This window comes from Rutidosis leptorrhynchoides, chromosome 3 (assembly GCF_046630445.1).
Source record: "Rutidosis leptorrhynchoides isolate AG116_Rl617_1_P2 chromosome 3, CSIRO_AGI_Rlap_v1, whole genome shotgun sequence".
NCBI classification, from domain to species: domain Eukaryota; kingdom Viridiplantae; phylum Streptophyta; class Magnoliopsida; order Asterales; family Asteraceae; genus Rutidosis; species Rutidosis leptorrhynchoides.
Window position 1 is genome coordinate 560,063,162 of NC_092335.1, and position 17,414 is coordinate 560,080,575.

Consider the following 17,414-nt stretch of genomic DNA (forward strand, 5'->3'; position numbering starts at 1 on the left):
GCGCGTATGTGTATGATGGATTTTACTTGGGTGGGTTAGTCGCGGTGTTAAGACACCACCTGGTGGTTAGTGTTACGTGATGTTAAGTACACTAATGGATATTTGTTTGGGGTGGGTGGTTAGTGTAATCCGTTAGGATTCACTATGGTGTAGCAGTGCGCGATGTTACACTACTCATTGTGATCGAGGCCAAAAGAGCGTGTGTTGATGGTTAGTGTAATCCGTTAGGATTCACTATGGTGTAGCAGTGTGCGATGTTACACTAATCGTTGTGATCGAGGCCAAAAGAGCGTGTGTTGATGGTTAGTGTAATCTTTTAGGATTCACTATGGTGTAGCAGTGCGCGATGTTACACTACTCGTTGTATGAGGCCAAAAGAGCGTGTGTGATTGGTGAGTTATGGCCGTTGACGTGGTTCGCTAACTTCAACTTGGGAGTAGTGTTATATCTGTATGGTATAACGTTATCGGGAAATGCGAGTACCGATGGGGAATGGGAGTACCATTCCTGTGTTGAGATATGGGAGGTGAATAACGTGTGGTTGCGGATTAACGGTGACGCGTGTAGTTCGGTCATCTTATTGTGGAAGTGAGTCTCGTGTAGTTCGGATTCACAATGACACGTATGGATGCGGTCATTATATTGAGGAAGTGAGTCTCGTGTTGTTCGGATTCACAATGACACGTGTGGATGCGGACATTCTTTTAGGATTGTGATTCTTGTGTAGTTCGGATTCACTAGGGTGCGTGTAGTTCGGCCAATCCCGATTGTTGTGCGGTGGAGGTAGTTGAGTCGCGTGTGGTGCGGATTCACTAAGGCGCGTGTAGTTTTCGGCCAGCCTTCATGTTGTTGGATGTGTGAACTATTGGTTGTTTTATACGCCAATGGTGGGGTCGTAAGGACCATGTTGTGTGACCTATTGGTTGTTTTATACGCCAATGGTGGGGTCGTAAGGACCATGTTGTGTGAACTATTGGTTGTTTTATACGCCGATGGTGGGGTCGTGAGGACCATGTTGCGTCATTTGTGATGCGATAGCCATAGTTCTTTTGGGCGCTATCGGTTTTAGCCGTTTGCTTATGATGTTACGATAGTTGCGTATTGGTCGTATTGCACACTACGAGGGATGTTTAGTGATAAGTGTTATCCGTAAGGATTTCGTTTTGTTCGGTCTTCATCGTTTGGGTTGTTGACCTTAGGTTGAGACTTGGTTGCTTTTAGCGTTGTACTTGGTAAGGGTACGCTAAGGGATTGATATCTCGGTAAGAGATTGGTTGAGTTCTTCCCGATGTGAGGGATTGGGCAAGTTTTAGTGCTCGAATTTACGGATTTGATAAATTGCGGATGACGATTTAGTTGTTAAAGGTGATTTATAGAGAAGAATTGCCTAGGAAGGTCGGATTAGGACTTATGATTGAGGACCGTTGAGTGTGGTCCGTTCGGTTAAGTGGCACATATCGCGAGGACGCGATCATGTTTAAGTGGGGGAGAGTTGTAAGACACTGTTTCTGTTTCAGTCCTTTTCAGTTGATTGGGATGCCGTCCAGATTGGAGGACGCCGTCCAGCAATGAAGGGTTGGACGCCGTCCAAGTTTTGGGATGCCGTCTAACAGAACTGACGGGCCAGCTGTGATAAATTGAGTTATTAAGGGGTATTTTGGTATTTTCACTTGAGGGTCAGTTTATGAGCCACAAAACTGATTCATGGGCTATCTTATCCTCATTTCACCTCTTTTCACTCATACACTTGTATCTAGAGAGAGAGAGAGAGGGGAAGGGTTTAGAGAGAGAGAGAGAGAGAGAGAGAGAGCTTGATTTGGAGAAGAAGGAGTCGGATTCTCACCAAGGCTCTGGTTTTAAATTTGTTCATCTCGCTCCTAGCTACGTTGTGGTAGTATTGGTAAGTTCAAACTCCGAATTTCAATTGTTAGATTTGATATTCGAGTTAGGTTTGAGCTTGTTTAGTTGTAAAACCCTTTTAGATGAAGAAGTATGGCGACTAGTTATTCTTGTCACTTGGCGGGTTTTGGGTTGGTTGACTTTTTGGCCATGTTTAGGCTTTGATATTGGGTTTAATCACTAGGTTTAGTGATTATGGAAGTGTTGGAATCCTTTTGGGAGTATTTGGTTGACTAATTTTGAAATGCGTCAAAATTAGGGTTTGGTGTCAATTTGGGCAAGACGAGTGTTTAACACTTGTGTTCGGGTTTAATTGGCGTATTAGGACCATTCTCACTTGTGTTAGTGATTATTGATTAGTTTGGACGCGGTTTGGTGCTTGGAAGTGCAATGGGTCAAAATTGGACTAAGTCTCGATTTGAGTTGGTTTGTAAATCCACTCTAAGTGTGTTGTTTGTATTGTGATAATGGAATAGGTACTTTCCATTGGCGCGTTGCGGATTATTCGGTTGCATTCATCAAGGCGACAAGGTGAGTGTTAATATCCTATGTGCATATGTATGTGTAGGATGGGTGCGGGTCGGGTGAAGTGGTTCTCGGTTATAGAGCTCACTTCACATATAGGTGGATTTTGATGGATTTACGTATAGGTTCAATTGGCACGGTTGTGCATTTTGGTTGACCACCTTTGGCGAGGTACACACTTTGTGTGTACGATATCACATACGCTTGTGATGTGGATTATACAACCCCAATGGTGAAGGGTTGGTATTGAGTTGTGATTGGAGAAGTGGATCACGTGTGGATACGGATTCACGATGACGCGTGTAGTTTCGGTCATCTTATTGAGAAAGTGAGTCTCGTGTAGTTAAGATTCACGATGACTCGTGTAGTTCGGTCATCTTATTGAGGTAGTGATCTCGTGTGGTTGCGGATTCACTAAGGCTCGTGTAATTCGGCCAACCTCGATGTTGTTATGGTATTGAAGATAGTAATCTCGTGTGGATGCGGATTTACTAAGGCTCGTGTAGTTCGGCCAATCTTCATGTTGGTAATTGGTAGTCGGTTCCGGTATTGGGTTAAGGGGTTAACCTTGGACATTTGTATATTGTTTATATATTGTCGTATTGTTGTGTTGTAGCTAACCCTCTGGGTGTAGCTTATTGGCGTTGTTCACATCGTCGTTGGTGAACTTATATTTGTTGTTATCATTAGCTTGATGCTTAGTGATCGTACGGTATGCTTAGCTTAGCTTGCCTTTATGCTTGGATGCTACGGTATGCATTATTTGATTACTTATGTGGCGTGTCCATTTTATACATATATATGTATGTAGTATATTCTCACTCACTAAGCATTAGCTTACCCTCTCGTTGTTTACATTTTTATAGATTTGCATGGATGCGGTGGCTCGGGTAATCGTGGGAACTAGTGGACTTGCGTAGTTGCTTAGAAGACGTGCTTTTAAATTTGATTAGGATTGGGTAGCGTATCCCCAATCACCATGCTCGGTCTTCGTTTTTGTGTTAAACTTATATGGTCGAAAACTCGTAATTTTGTACGAAAGTCGTAAAATGGTCGATGTGGGCCCGGTGTCGTAAAACTCGATTTTATCGTGGAAAACTCTTAGTTTTAATTATTATAACATATTGTGAAAGTGTTTTCGTGTGAAAGTGTCGGGAAGCGGGTTTTCCGCCCGCGTGTATGTGACGACCCGAGAATTTCTGACCAAATTTAAACTTAATCTTTATATGGTTTCGACACGATAATCAAAGTCTGTTAGATTGAGTCTCAAAAATTTGAACTGTATTCATATATGCAATTACCCTTTGACTATTCCCGACGATTCACGAACAATTATTTGTAAATAAATATGTGTATATATATATATATAAATATATATATATATATAAATATATATATATATATATATATATATATATATATATATATATATATATATATATATATGTGTGTGTGTATGTGTGTGTGTGTGTATATATATATATATATATATGTGTGTGTGTGTGTGTGTGTATATATATATATGTATATATAATATTACAAGTATTAATATATATATATATATATATATATATATATATATATATATATATATATATATATATATATATATATATATATATATAGGTATATATAATATTAATTAGAGATATTAAATAAAGTATTATATGATTTGATGATTTGAATTAATAATTAATTTGTTAGTTAATATATATTTATGCAATTCGAAGATAAATGGTTTTTAAATCATTTAGGAAACAATAATAACACTCGTCTATCATTCAAAAGGTTAAGTTCAAACTTAGGTGATTTTAAAATAAACGATGATCCGAAAATGAGTAATATAAGTTTTGGGCTTATTGATAATGCTAAAAACGAACATATATTTCATAGCATTATTCCTCAAGAAAGACAAGCTGTTAGTTGCAATTGTTCTATTTAAAAGTGATATTCGTTTAAATAATAAAAGGTGAAGACAAAAGACAGATTCGACGAATTGAAGACGCAAACGACCAAAAAGCTCAAAAGTACAAAATACAATCAAAGAGGTTCCAATTATTGATAAGAAACGTCTCGAAATTACAAGAGTACATGATTCAAAACGCAAAGTACAAGATATTAAATTGTACGCAAGGACGTTCGAAAATCCAGAACCGGGACCAGAGTCAACTCTCAACGCTCGACGCAACGGACTAAAAATTACAAGTCAACTATGCACATAAATATAATATAATATTTAAACAATTCTTATAATTATTTATATATTATATAAATAAAATAAACCGTCGGCAAGAAAGACTCCAAACTGGAGTGAGCTGTATTTACAAACTCCGCGACTCGCGGAGTTTGAAGGCAAAAAGGGCCGCGAGTCGCGGAGCCCCAATTTCTGAAACTCCCTATAAAAGCAAACGAATTCTGATCGCAAAATTATCAATATATCAATATATCCATCCATCTCTCTATCTATATCGTAATATATATATATATATATATATATATATATATATATATATATATATATATATATATATATTATAATTTTAATTTTAATTTTAATTTTAATTCTAATAATAAGGGTATGTTAGCAATTGTTGTAAGGGTGTAAGTCGAAATTCTGTCCGTGTAACGCTACGCAATTTTTAATCATTGTAAGTTATGTTCAACCTTTTTAATTTAATGTCTCGTAGCTAAGTTATTATTATGCTTATTTAAAACGAAGTAATCATGATGTTGGGCTAATTACTAAAATTGGGTAATTGGGCTTTGTACCATAATTGGGGTTTGGACAAAAGAACGACACTTGTGGAAATTAGACTATGGGCTATTAATGGGCTTTATATTTGTTTAACTAAATGATAGTTTGTTAATGTTAATATAAAGATTTACAATTGGGCGTCCCTATAAATTACCATATACACTCGATCGGACACGATGGGCGGGGTATTTATATGTACGAATAATCGTTCATTTAACCGGACACGGGAATGGATTAATAGCCACTAGAATAATTAAAACAGGGGTGAAATTATGTACAAGGACACTTGGTATAATTGATAACAAAATATTAAAACCTTGGGTTACACTCAGTCGACATCCTGGTGTAATTATTAAACAAAGTATTAAAATCTTGTTACAGTTTAAGTCCCCAATTAGTTGGAATATTTAACTTCGGGTATAAGGATAATTTGACGAGGACACTCGCACTTTATATTTATGACTGATGGACTGTTATGGACAAAAACCAGACGGACATATTAAATAATCCAGGACAAAGGACAATTAACCCATGGGCATAAAACTAAAATCAACACGTCAAACATCATGATTACGGAAGTTTAAATAAGCATAATTCTTTTATTTCATATTTAATTTTCTTTATTTTATATTTAATTGCACTTCTAATTATCGCATTTTTATTGTTATTGTATTTAATTGCACTTTTAATTATCGTACTTTTTAATTATCGCAAGTTTATTTTATCGCACTTTTATTATTCGCAATTTCATTATCGTTATTTACTTTACGCTTTAATTTAAGTCTTGTATTTATTTTTAATATTTTACATTTGGTTTTAACTGCGACTAAAGTTTTAAAATCGACAAACCGGTCATTAAATGGTAAAAACCTCCCTTTATAATAATAATATTACTTATATATATATTTGTATTTTTATAAAAGTAAACTAATATAGCGTTAAGCTTTGTTTAAAGATTTTCCCTGTGGAACGAACCGGACTTACTAAAAACTACACTACTGAACGATTAGGTACACTGCCTATAAGTGTTGTAGCAAGGTTTAAGTATATCCATTCTCTAAATAAATAAATATCTTGTGTAAAATTGTATCGTATTTAATCGTATTTTCTTGTAAAAATTAATAGTATTTTATACCTCTCTGCTAAAACACAAAGTATTTTTAGCGCCGCTGCCGGGGAAACTCTTAAACGCCGGAAGCGCAACGCTAATATAAAAAAAAAAGATTTTTAGTTTACTTTTATTAAAAGTCATTTTTATAAAAATACGTTTTAAATATTCGAAAATATAAAAAGAAAAACAAAAATATAAGTATTTTTAAGATTTTGTTAAATATTTAAGTTTTATAAAGTTTCTTTATTTTTATATAAGTTTTATTTAAGTATTTTGTTTTTATTTAAAACATATAAAAAAAATAAATATATATAAATCTAGCTTTAAGATTTTTATTTATAAAATTATAAAGTAGTTCTATTTTTATTTAAGTTTTTAAATATAAGTTTTTATTATACAAATATTTAGATTTTATAAACAGAAAATATTAAACAGAAAATATTAAACAGAAAATAAAAATAAAAAACGCGTAAAATTTCAAAACTGTACCTGAGTTGAATTTTTAATCCCCGCGACTCGCGGGGTTTGCTGCTTGAAATACCGCAACTCGCGGAGTTTCTCTGACGCACCGACAGAAACCCTAAACATCATTAATTACGGAGTATTTATTAATTATTATTATTATAAACCCTAATTACCTATTATTATTATAATTAGTTTTATTTTAAAATTTCTTTTTATTTAATTTGTTTTATTTTGTTAAATTAGTTTAATTAAATTGTAAAATTAGTAGTTTTAATAAATAAATAATATAAAAATAATATTTTTATAAAAATTGTACTTTTTACAACTTTTTGTATATTTTTATATTTTGTCCCTTTTTAATTGTTTTAGTGTAATATTTGTATTTTTAGCTCATATTTAGTTTTAAACTTAGTTTTTGCCATAGTTATTTTTACTTCTAGATTTTTAGGCTTTGCCGTAGAATTCCTTAAGTGCTTTTTTTTCTTTAGACTAAGATTTAGGTGCTTTAGAATTTTGCGACACCTTTTTAAGTTTTAGTTTCTTTTTAAGTTATTTCCATTTGGGATTTAGTTTTTCCTGTAAGCTTTAATATTTTTAGACGACTTTTTCCTATGTATCAATTATCATTCCAATTAGTAATCTCAATTTGCGATTATAATTTTAAGTTAGTTGTAGTAATAAGGTTAGGTTAGTCAAGTGTTTTTAAGTTTTATAAGTTTCTTTTATTTTTCCGTGACCTTTTATTTTTCAACCATTTTTCTTTTTCGCTTTTTTTTCCAACGCGCTCTTTTTCTTTCTTATTTCTCGCTATTCTAGTTTTGGGACATAGATTTTTATTCTACTTCTTATCTAATTTTCTTAAAATTACGAAAATTTATTTTAAGTGGTTAAATTGATAGACATCAAAATTCTCTGGTTCGTAGTAATAGTTGGATTTGTACGTGGACCGGGTTATTGGAGCCAAACAGTCCTCAATTATATTGAGACCAAACGAATCCTGCCCCTCTGCTGCATCTTTTGGCTATTCGAAACGTGGACAAAATCAGAAAAGTCTATTGATTGAATAACTTATTATAATTTTTCTTTCCTTTTAAAAACTAATAGGATATTCAGTGAATGCACCGAGCAAGACGTTCACCACCTTTTGTACGTTCACCACCTGTAACTAGATCAAGACATTTAGCAAATATTACCACCGTTGATTTTTCTTTAGAATCGTCATCCAGTCGACCAAGTACTCCAGTTCAAATTTCCGATAATCCATTTTTTGAACCCGACCTCACAATTGAGAATCCGGAGAATATTCAGGAACGATTCATAGATCCTGAACCACTAAACTTTCCTCCGGAACCACCAATCATTCAAACAGAGATTGTTGAGGAACGAACCATTAAATCAGAATCCTCTAGTGATTTCGATTCAACAAATTCAAGTATGGAGAATCTGGAACCTTTAAGTATGGAAGATCGAATGAGAGCTAAACGCACTGGCCAGGGTCACGCAATTACTCATCCAGACATTAATGCGCCAGATTATGAAATCAAAGGACAAATTCTACACATGGTGACTAATCAATGCCAATTTAGTGGTGCGCCGAAGGAAGATCCAAATGAACATCTACGTACCTTTAATAGGATCTGCACACTATTTAAAATCCGAGAAGTGGAGGATGAACAGATATATCTCATGTTATTTCCCTGGACTTTAAAGGGAGAAGCCAAAGATTGGTTGGAATCATTACCTGAAGGGGCGATTGATACATGGGATGTTTTAGTTGAAAATTTTCTAAAACAATTCTTTCCGGCATCTAAAGCCGTAAGACTTCAAGGAGAAATTGTTACGTTCACACAGAAGCCAAATGAAACTCTATATGAGGCGTGGACTAGATTTGGAAAGTTGTTAAGAGGATGTCTGCAACATGGTTTAGATACCTGTCAAATAGTACAAATATTCTACCAAGGATGCGACATCACTACAAGAAAAGACATAGATATAGCAGCTGGTGGTTCTATTATGAAGAAAACCGAAACTGATGCTTACAAAATTATTGATAACACTGCTTCCCACTCACATGAGTGGCACCAAGAAAAAGATATCGTTAGATCATCTAAAGCAGCTAGAGCCGATTCTAGCCATGACTTAGATTCCATTTCTGCAAAGATAGATGCTGTCGAGAGACGAATGGAAAAGATGACTAAGGATATTCACTCAATACGAATTAGTTGTGAGCAGTGTGGAGGACCACATTTGACAAAAGATTGTCTCAGTATTGAATTAACAATGGAATAAAGAGATAATATTTCATACATAAACCAAAGGCCTGGAAATAATTATCAGAATAATTATCAACCGCCAAGACCGATTTACAATCAAAACCAGAATTATAACCGAAATATTCCATACAACAACCAACAAGGTCCTAGCAATCAACAAGTATCCAATAATACTTACAATCAGCAAAGACCTAATTTTCAAAACAAACCACCACAACAAACCGATGATAAAAAGCCGAATTTAGAAGATATGATGACGAAGCTAGTTGAAACTCAAACGCAGTTTTTCACATCTCAGAAACAAACTAATGAACAAAATGCTCAAGCATTTAGAAATCAACAAGCTTCTATTCAAAATCTGGAACAAGAAGTAAGTAACCTAGCAAGGTTAATAGGTGAAAGAAAACCGGGAAGTCTACCTAGTGATACAAATGCTAACCCTCGGAATGAAACAGCTAAAGCCATTACCACAAGAAGTGGCACAACACTTAAACCACCTGAAATACCTGTAACTTCTGATGAAGCTATTCCTACTCCACAAGAACCACAACCTGATCAAGATAAGGAAAAAGAACCGGTAGTTGAAAAGGTTAATGAAGATAACACAGCTAAGGATAAACCTTATGTTAAACCATACCAACCACCACTTCCTTACCCGAGTAAAATGAAGAAAGAGAAACTTGAAGCCGAGCAATTCAAATTCTTGGATATGTTTAAACAGATAAATGTAAATCTTCCTTTCATTGATGTGATTTCAAGAATGCCTAGATATGCTAAATTCTTGAAAGATCTAATCTCAAATAGAAAGAAAATGGAAGAACTCTCGGCGGTTACCATGAATGCTAATTGTTCAGCAGTACTGTTGAATAAGATACGAGAAAAACTATCTGATCCAGGAAGTTTCACAATTCCATGTTTTCTGGGTAGTCTTAGTTCAATAGAAGCATTAGCAGACTTAGGTGCTAGTATAAATCTAATGCCGTATTCACTATACGCTAAACTAGACCTTGGAGAATTGAAACCAACAAGAATAAGCATACAACTAGCCGATAGATCAATAAAATATCCTAGAGGGATAATGGAGAACATGCTAGTTAAAGTTGGTACTTTAGTATTTCCAGTAGATTTTGTTGTTCTGGACATGGAAGAAGATTCTCAAGTTCCTCTCATATTAGGAAGACCATTCTTAAACACGGCTAAAGCAATGATAGACGTGTTCGGTAAGAAATTGACCCTAAGTATAGAGGATGAGAGTGTTACCTTTTCAGTTGATAAAGCAATGCAACAACCACAATCTGCAGATGATACATGTTATTATATTCAAACTATGGATTCACATGCAGAATTGTTAGAAGAATTTCCAGAATTACAAGGAACAGGAGAATGTTCTTTAGGAGAAGGAACTGAACCAATTGATGAAGTTGAAATGTTAGCTACACTTATGGCTAATGGATATGAACCAACAACAGAAGAAATTCAAATGCTAAAAGAGGAAGACAGATATCGATACAAATCATCGATAGAAGAACCACCGACATTAGAGTTAAAGCCACTTCCAAACCATTTGGAATACGCTTATTTACATGGTGAATCTGAATTTCCTGTAATAATATCGTCTTTTCTTACTGAAAATGAAAAATCTCAACTAATTTATGTACTAAAAGCTAATAAACCAACTATTGCATGAAAGATTCATGATAGTAAAAGAATAAGTCATTCGTATTGCACACATAAAATCCTTATGGAAGAAGGTCATAAAACGTATGTGCAACGCCAACGAAGACTAAATCTTAATATGCAAGATGTAGTTAAGAAAGAGATTATTAAACTGCTAGATGCAGGTCTAATTTATCCAATTTCTGATAGTCCATGGGTAAGCCCAGTTCAATGCGCACCTAAGAAGGGTGGCATGACTGTCATTACAAATGAGAAAAATGAGCTTATTCCTACTAGGACTGTAACAGGATGGCGTATGTGTATTGATTATAGAAAATTAAATGACGCCACCAGAAAAGATCACTTTCCCTTACCTTTCATAGATCAAATGTTGGAAAGATTAGCCAGAAATAGTTACTATTGTTTTCTAGATGGATTTTCCGGATATTTTCAAATTCCAATAGCACCCGAAGATCAAGAGAAAACCACGTTCACGTGCCCTTATGGTACTTTTGCTTACAAACGCATGCCATTTGGACTTTGTAACGCCCCTGCAACCTTTCAAAGGTGTATGATGGCGATTTTTCATGACATGATAGAAGAATGCATGGAAGTTTTCATGGATGACTTTTCAGTCTTCGGTGATACATTTGAAACATGTCTAGTTAATCTTGAACGAATGCTCATTAGATGCGAACAATCAAATCTAGTTCTTAATTGGGAGAAATGCCATTTCATGGTTAAAGAAGGCATCGTTCTTGGTCATAAAATTTCAAAAGAAGGAATTGAAGTGGATAAAGCTAAAGTAGATGTAATTGCTAAACTTCCACATCCCACCAATGTTAGAGGAGTTAGGAGTTTTCTAGGGCATGCCGGTTTTTACCGACGTTTCATAAAAGATTTTTCTAAAATTGCCACTCCTATGAATAAACTCCTAGAAAAAGATGCTCCATTCATCTTTTCAGATGAGTGTATCAAATCTTTTAATATTCTTAAAGAGAAACTCACTAATGCGCCGATCATGATAACACCAAATTGGAATCTACCATTTGAACTAATGTGCGATGCAAGTGATTTTGCAATGGGAGCCGTTTTAGGACAAAGGATTGAAAAACGATTTCAACCTATATATTATGCTAGTAAGACGTTACAAGGAGCACAAACAAACTATACAACTACTGAAAAAGAACTCCTTGCTATTGTCTTTGCTTTTGACAAATTTCGATCATATCTCGTTCTAGCAAAAACGGTGGTCTATACCGACCATTCTGCTCTTAGATACCTATTTTCAAAACAAGATGCTAAACCAAGATTAATCCGTTGGATCTTACTCTTACAAGAGTTTGATATTGAAATCCGAGATAAAAGAGGAGCAGAAAATCTCGCCGCTGATCATCTTTCTCGTCTTGAAAATCCCGAATTAGAAGTTCTAAATGAATCGGCCATACAAGACAACTTTCCTGATGAATATCTATTGAAGATAGATTATAAAGAAATTCCATGCTTTGCAGACTATGCAAACTACTTAGTTTGTGGATTCCTTGAAAAAGGATTGTCGTACCAAAAACGAAAAAAATTCTTCAGTGATATAAAACACTATTTTTGGGAAGATCCACATCTGTTTAAAAGTTGTCCCGATGGAATAATACGCCGATATGTATTTGGAGATGAAGTTAGTAAAATATTAAACCATTGTCACACAGGACCAACAGGAGGGCATTATGGGCCTCAACTAACAGCAAGAAAAGTTTATGATGCTGGATTCTATTGGCCTACAATTTACAAAGACGTACACCTTCTTTGCAAATCCTGTGATGCTTGTCAAAGGGCCGGAAAAATAAGTCAACGTGATGAAATGCCACAAAATGTCATTCAAGTATGTGAAGTATTTGACATTTGGGGTATTGACTTTATAGGTCCATTTCCAAAATCTCATAATAATCTATATATACTCGTAGCCATTGATTATGTATCTAAATGAGCGGAAGCACAAGCTCTCCCAACTAACGATGCACGAGTTGTAGTCAACTTTTTAAAACGTCTTTTTGCAAGGTTTGGAACACCGAAAGCTTTAATAAGTGATCGGGGTACTCATTTCTATAATAATCAACTTGAGAAAGTTCTTAAAAGATATGGAGTAACTCATAAAATCTCCACCGCATATCATCCACAAACAAGTGGACAAGTTGAAAATACCAACTGAGCTTTAAAACGTATTCTAGAGAAAACCGTAGGATCAAATCCGAAGGAATGGTCCATTAAATTGGAGGATGCACTCTGGGCTTTTAGAACAGCCTACAAAACTCCAATTGGAACCACACCTTTTAGACTTGTTTATGGAAAAGCATGTAATCTTCCAGTAGAAATTGAACACAAAGCATTTTGGGCTTTGAAGACATGTAATCTTGATTTACATGAAGCCGGACGTCTACGATTAAGTCAACTAAACGAATTAGAAGAATTAAGACATGAAGCATACGAAAATTCGTTAATCTATAAAGAAAGAACGAAGAAATGGCATGATAAAAGAATCAGAAGTTCAAAAGAATTTAAGGAAGGAGACAGAGTTCTTCTTTTCAATTCACGATTCAAGCTATTTCCTGGAAAATTGAAATCAAGATGGTCTGGACCATTCATAGTCAAAAGAGTTTTCCCATACGGAACGATAGAATTAATAAATTCAAATGGGATTGAATTTAAAGTTAATGGTCACAGAGTTAAACACTACATAGATAGTCCGATGGAAGTCGATAACGAAGTTAATCACAATTTCGATACCACAGCTAACTAAGTGTGGGGAGAATCAAGTCTTTAAAGGATAATATGTATTTCTGTTAGAGTTAGATTGTCTGTTTTCGTGTAGTTCTCGAAAATGGAACCCGAATGATCTTTCCCTAGCAGACCCTAAAGAACTAGTCTTCTCCCCCCATTCTGAATTTTTATTTTTTTTAGATTTTTACAAAATGAAGACTGCCTGTGAACTAAACCATGGTCTAATGCTACACGCTTTGATCACTAAACGTAATAATGACACACTACCGAGTGAAATAGTATCAGTAATCAGAGAAAGAATGGACGGAGTTAGAAAAGAATCCAGATGCGAAGATAATAAGTTACAATTTGGTAAAGGAAAATCAAAATCCGCAGCGAAAAGAAGAGCACGACACCTAGAAAGATGTCACAAATGCGGAAAATGGTCACATGGAGGTAAATGTTCAAATAATCAAACCTATTCAAATACCGAATTTGTTACTTTATGCAGAGACGGACCGTTCATATGTTTAGAAGAAAAGACACTGAATGCTCGAGGTTACGCCTATGTAGCCATGGAAAACCAATTAAACCGACTATCTTATGAATGGGATAGATCATATAACTAAGAAATCTATTTCACAGGTATGTTTGTACAGTTTTTATTTTTTTATTTTTATTTTTAACCTTTTGATAATAAACGCTAATCTGTTCACTATAAAGTATTAAATTGGTATTGAATAAAATTAGGTTTGGCGACCGAAATTATTGATATCATTCAAAAATTTATTACATCACTGCGAAAATTAACGTTTATTCTTAAGGTATAAATATCTTTAAACAATCAACCCAAAATATTTCAAAAATTCGTCATGAGTTAAATTAGGTCATGGAACCGAAATTACTTTACCGAAAAGAGGGGCGCATATTTTTGATAATATTTGATTGATAAAAGTGGGATAAAAAGCCAAAAAGATTTTTAATTTTATTTTTACCATGTTTTTAAAATTAATATATAAATCTTAAATTAATATTGTAAACTTTGTAAAAACAATATTTTTAAAATTGTAAATATTTGAAAAATTAATATAAGTTTGGTGTGAATTTATAATATGAAGTTTTAAATTAAGTTTGGTGTGAATTTTTAATTTTTAAAATATGAATTTTTAATTTTATGCATTTCAAATTTTAAGTTTGGTGTGAATTTTTAATATTAATTTTGAATTTTATATTTAAGTTGTGTGAATTTAAAAACAAAAATTTACTTTATCTCATTAAGTTAAAAATATGATTTTTAAAATTCGTCGTAAGTTGAAGACTAGGTCTTTGAACCGAAATTGCTTTACCCAAGGGAGGGACGAGAACTTTTATTATCATTATTTTTAATCTTATTGAATTAAAGTATGCCAAAAACATTAAAAAAACCCAAAAATCTTAGCTTTTAAAACAATCGCTACAAAAAGACAAATTTTAAAATTTTTTTGAAGGACGGACTAGGACATCGATCCGAAACGACCTCGTCCTAAATAACAAGGGAAACAAAATTTTAAAATTAATTACTTAATTGTTTTAATTAATATAAGATGTTAAAAAAAAAAAAAAAAAAAAACAAACTCCGCGACTCGCGTAGTTTGAAGCTTTAAACCCCGCGACTCGCGGAGGGACCAAAAATTAGAAAAAAAAATAAAACGCAGAACTGATCAGTTGAAAAACCCACCCACCAAATACTGCGAAGAACACAGCGAAAATAACCCTCAAAAACCCGAAAAAAACCCCCAAAATCACAATTTTTAACCGTTAATCATCAAATCTTTTACTAAAATCATGTTGAGAAGGATGCTATCAAGGAATTACTCAAGAAAAACGGTAAATTTCTACACCTAAACACCATTTAATCCGAAAATTAGTGTTCTTGAGCAATTTTTTCCCCAATTTGATTTTGATGCTTTTTAGTGTAATTATGCTTAAATTGTTTATGTATTATGCTTGTATAACCTAGATTGATGCTATTTAACATGATTAGAAGCCTTAAACTTCAAATTTTGAGTAATCTAGGGTTTGTGTTCTTGAGCAAATTTGGGGCTTTTTGATATAAACAGGTTATGGTCGATTTTTGTCATGAATTGTTGCTAAATTAAGTAGTGTAACATGTTTAGGTAGTTAAATGATCCAAACTTTGAGCCTAAACATGATTTTGAGAATTAAAGTGGACTTTTTCAAGTCTAAAATTCATGAACTTGATTTTTGAGAGATAATGCCATTTGAAACTTGTTTAATTGCTAGTAATGATTATTTTGACATGTTATTTGAGTTGAATGCTTATGAACTTGGCGAACATTTTCGTATATGCTTATTTGAAAAAGTGTAGATTTGATAAAAATGTGAAAATGAGCTTAAGTTTGATATAAATTGATCATGTCATTGTAATTATTTTGATTGATGATTTTGCTGACACTAATGCATATTTGGATGCACAAAAAATTGTGTTTGATGTGTTTTGCAGACTGAAAGGGGTGAATCTTCATCCCAAGCTCGCAATGCTCCTGCTGAGAATGCGGAACAACAGGAGGTGGATAACTACTACAAGCAAGATATACCTCATCCAGTCATGACATTTTCTGATATGCACTTGGAAGATTTGCATCCGAACCTGAGATTTGACAGACTTTGGATAGATTATCCAAAGTATCAAAGGGGGTTGCATACTCTTCATTCTAAAGTTGTTGAGGTACCTAGGGTCATAGAATGGGGACCATTAGAAGCTGTAGAATTGGCCGGGCCAATTAGGGAATTACTTGCACAGAGGTATGGTAATTCTACTTTTAACGACTGGGTACGTTTATTCACCATGCGTAGACCTGTATATAAAGTATGGCGTGAAGAATTGTTGTGTAGTATAGAATTAAATAATCGGGTAGCTAGTTTAACCGATCGATCTTTTATTAGATTTTTGTTAGGAGGTTCGATGCGCCACATGTCTTTACTAGACATGGCTCAGGCTTTACGTATATATACGCCTGAGGAGTTAGCATCTGCCGATTGTAGAGGGTTGATACTAAATGGTAGAAAGATAGATGAAAATTTTGATACACATGGTGTATGGAGTCAAATGACAAGCCATCACCGATTCAAAGGGGGAAATTACTCTTATTTGGATATAGATAGAGCTGAATTAAGAGTGATTCATATGTTTTTAGCTAATTCGATTACACAAAGAGGTAAGAACAAGGAAAAGGTAAATGAACAGGATTTGTTTTACCATATGTGTATTCGAGACCCACAAAGCGCTGTAAGTATACCTTATTGTATGGGTTATTATTTATCAGCTATGGTTAGGGGGATGAGACCGCATAGCATAATAGGAGGTGGTATTTTTATTACTTTGATTGCTGAATTTCTCGGTGTGGATATAAGTCGAGGGGGATTATTAGTCGAAGAACCAGAACCCCGCGATACAATAGGTTTAAATGTATACCATGGTGCGAAAGTTTTGAAAAGGCGAAATAACGCCGCAGTACAATACCATGGTAGACATCCACAGGTTGAGAGAAACCAACAGCAAGGTAATGTAGGAGGGGGAAATGAAATGCAAGAAATGCAAAGGTTTATAGCTTCACAGGAGTACGAAAATGCTAGACAGAGAGCATTTGAAGATTGGCAAGTTCATCAGAACCAAATCATAGCTCATTGCCAACATATATGTAGAAACTATATTCCTACACCAAAACCCATATTCCCTCCCTGGTCTATAGAGATGCAACCACCGTATCCTACGTATAACCCTGCCGAAGCATTCTATAGCACCTATGGTTATGCATGGAACCCCTATTGGTATCAATATCATCCCTAGTCTACTTAGTTTTATTTATTTTGTAATTTGTAATGTTGATACGTTTAATACTTATGTTAATATTGTAATACTTTTTATAATTTTCTAACTTTTATTCTTAGATTTTAATAATTTTTGAATGTGGGGTAA